The sequence below is a fragment of the Dipteris shenzhenensis genome, chromosome 25 (genome assembly GCF_047967505.1).
Source record: "Dipteris shenzhenensis isolate YYH24624 ecotype China chromosome 25, Dip_SZ_1.0, whole genome shotgun sequence".
NCBI lineage: Eukaryota > Viridiplantae > Streptophyta > Polypodiopsida > Gleicheniales > Dipteridaceae > Dipteris > Dipteris shenzhenensis.
In genome coordinates, this window is record NC_141620.1 from 37,509,306 (window position 1) to 37,513,013 (window position 3,708).

Below are 3,708 nucleotides of genomic sequence, written 5' to 3' on the forward strand. Positions count from 1 at the left end.
ATGCTTTTTTCCTTACGCAGTGACCACTGGAGTTTTGTTTCTATTGACATCCAGCAGAAGCAATGCTTTATATTCAACTCTCTTAAAAACACACACAGAGAGCTGAAATTGTAAGTGGTGTGTGTGCCTTTTTTAACTTAAAACTTCATTATTTTGATTTCATACTAACTAAATTATATGTATTGCAGTTGTATTAGAAGGCTTCTAGATGCATTGGATCACTGTCCTCCTAATGTCTCTCTTTTGGATTCAATAGAGCCAATAAATCTAGAGGTAAAAAGTCGTTCCCTCTACTAATGTCTATTTCATGCTATGCCTTTGAACGTATTGAATAATTTTGTTTTGTTCAGATGTTAACAGTTTCTAACATATCTTTCCAACTGTACAGACACCACAACAAGATGATTCAAGTAGCTGCAGATGGAGAGTGCTAATTAGTACCAAATATCTACTTACAAGCTATTTTGAGATAGAACAGCCAGACCTTGTAAGAAAAAATAATTTTCATTTAGCTTCAAGATAATTGATAGTGGTACAAAGTGTCCTAAATCATCATATGCCATTGCAGATGAAAGAAGATAGCTTCAGCTCAAACTATGTATATAATTTCAGAGGCGATACAATTTGGAAGTTTTTGAGCTATGCCTCCCCCAAAATTATTGTACCAGCTACTGTCGAGTTGGGTGAGAGCTCTAAAGTCCGAGAAGGTGTCATACACCTTGATGACACAGATGAAGCTAATGTGGTGCCACAGGAACAAGGACCTAGTGCTGATGAGCAGAAGCCACAGGAACAAGGAGCTGCTGCTGATGTTGTTGAGGAGAAGGTGGAGCAACAGCAAACAGATGCTCCAGGGGTAGTAGAGGAGACAATGGAGCAGCACCAAGATACTGTACAGGACATGATGGAGCAGCAGAAAACAGATTCTCTAAAAAATGATGATATGGAGAGCTTGGACCATGTAGAGTAGCCTCTGGATCAAGCTGTAGATAAATAGACAATGGTTGTCAAGAATATGTTCTACATGTACAATTAAACACTTCTGTACAAAATTTTAGTTTATTGAATACAATACCTTTGTTTATGGAGTCTGTGTTATGTCAATTTTCAAATTTTCAATGTCTTTGCATTTTATTGAACTCTCTCTTCTTTTGAGCACCTGCAAAAAAGCAATATGAATCAAAAGGGTAATGTAAACTAATAGCAGTGCTTAATGAGACTAGGATAAATCAGATGGTATACCTTTTTATTGTTATAGATAAATAAAAAGTCCTTTGAAATAGAACCTTCTGTCTCAAACATAATGTCATTGCGCAATTGAGCTAGGGAGCAACATTCTCTTAATGAGATATTGACTAGCACATCACCATTCTCAACAACATCAATATCAAGAAGTTTATTCTCTGCACCAAAAGAATCTTCATCTTGATCCATTGGGACTAGTTTTGTGCCTAGCATTCAAGTGCGCTTATAATAAAAAGAAAAAATAACCATGTACTTCAGTTGCATAGAAGGTTGGACAACCTCACAAAACACTGAACTACATGTCTTCTTATCCCAACCTTTATCCAAAAATTGTGGCATGCATGCCAAAATTATTGCTTTAACTATGAACATTATTTTTGAAACCTTCACTAGAAAGGTATTAAACAAGTCCACAAAAACTGTGAGAGGCATGCATAAAGCAATTTTTATTATCCTTATGGCAATATTGGGCCTCAAAGCTTTCTGTACTTCTTTGAAAAGCTTGGCCCTATATGCCTCTGTAACACTAAAATGTGGGTGAGGCCAATCCACTAAATTCCATGCCGGAAGGTCTTGTTTCCTTAACACACCATGTGTGTTAGCATTGTCCAGCAACTAATAAAAATGATCAGTAAAAAATATACCTGATTGAGCTAGCTCTGTTGCACATCGACCTTGGTATTTTTGTTCTCCTATCGATCCATGCAAAACATCTATAAATCCCAGAATACAATCGATGTTTTGCCATATCTCATATGATGAAGGGTATAAATATGAAATAAAACAACACAAGAATGTCAATAAGCAAAGAAAGAAAGCTTCATCTTAAAAATCCATACACCTCGTAAAGAAAAAAACCACAATAGAAAAATATACAATTAGGCCTGTGTTGCGGAAGATCATTTGGATAGTCTCGCAAGACAAGTTCTTTATGCATGTACACATGCTGAATCAAAACTTCTTTCACCGATATCTTCCCTTTGGTGATTTTAGAATCTCGTACTCTTCCCTTCCATGACACGAAGAAAATGTTTTTTGTCTGGGGTCTTTTTCTTTTGCTAGGTTGCATGAGCACCCATGCTCCTTTCGAAACACTAAGCCTTTCCCAAGTTCCTTCCGTTTTGACTATACTTGAATTCTCTACTGAAGAAATAGAAGAAGCAAGTCGACGGGGTAAGGATGTGTGGTATAATTTTGCCTTCATAGCATTATCATCCACAGAGCATCTTCCACAAGAACGGCCATGGTTTTTATTCACCATGGAGACTTGTGAATCTGTAATAATAGCAAAGTAATGTAAACAAGATAACAAATTGAAGTTTCAAGAAAGAGAAAGTGGGCAGACAGACAGTTGACAAGAAACATCTTATTCTACCCCAAATAGGATCAAGGGAGCAGTTTTGGAAAAGAAGAGGCTTCTGCACAATGAGGCAATAGTGTAGAATGGTAGACCTTTCAAAGGAAAGGCAGCACAACATTTCAAAGTTCAAAGGAAGGTGGAAGCGGGAAGGCCCTTGTCAGATTAAATGTTAGACTAGATTTTATCTTCATGTCCAAAGATCTTGTGAGAATAAAAAACCAATCTCCACATTAATGTAGCACGCTTGTACCTACATAAAGTATTGTTTCTTTTTTCTATTTTCTCTTATTTTCGTGAATTTCCAACGTTATGTTGGCCCTCTATTGATTGGTTGAGAGCATATTTTTCCAAACCGTAAAAGGCCCCAAAATGAGCTCCCTTTTTTCCTAATGCACCTAATGGAGGGTGGAGATTGAAGCGCATTTTGGAGGGCTAGGATTGAAGTGCATTTTGGATGTCTTGCATTGAAGTGCCATTGCCCACTTGCAAATCAAGGGTGTGTATTTAAGTGACTTTTTCCCTTATCTCATCCCTTGATCTACTTCCAAATCTAGGGCCCCGATCGCGAAGCGCCATTTCCATTCATTTCCTCCCTTGGATCTACTAGCAAATCTATGGCCCATATTGAAGCGCGTTTTCCTCTCATCTTGTCCAGTAGATCTTTGTGTTGATCTATGGCTCATATTGAAGCGTATTCTCCTCTCATTTTTCTCTCATCTTGTCCAGTAGATCTTTGTGTTGATCAAGGGTGGAGATTTGATCCTTCTATCCTTTGATGGTATCCCTTAGATCTACCCCTTGATCTAATGTTTGGGCATGCTTTACCTCAAATTTGAATATATCCCTTGGATTAAAGATTAGATCAATTGGGAGTGAAGATCATGGGTCCAAACTCTAGGTTAGAGGTCTCCACACTATTAAATTCTTTTGTCAACTTGAACATGGCATTGACCCATACCTCAGAGCACTCTCATGTGTACACCTCAAGTTGCTCTCTAATCCCTTTAATTTATTAGGAAACACTAATTGGAGGCCCTTTTGAGACCTCAAATCTCCCCTAATGCTTAGTGGCCTCAAGTCCCATGATTGGCACAGGATCTTAT

General features: G+C 37.8%; 1 pseudogene; it reads left to right on the plus strand.

The window, feature by feature from the left end:
- Positions 1-997, plus strand: LOC147885847 (uncharacterized; annotated as a pseudogene).
- Positions 998-3,708: the final 2,711 nt, after the last annotated feature.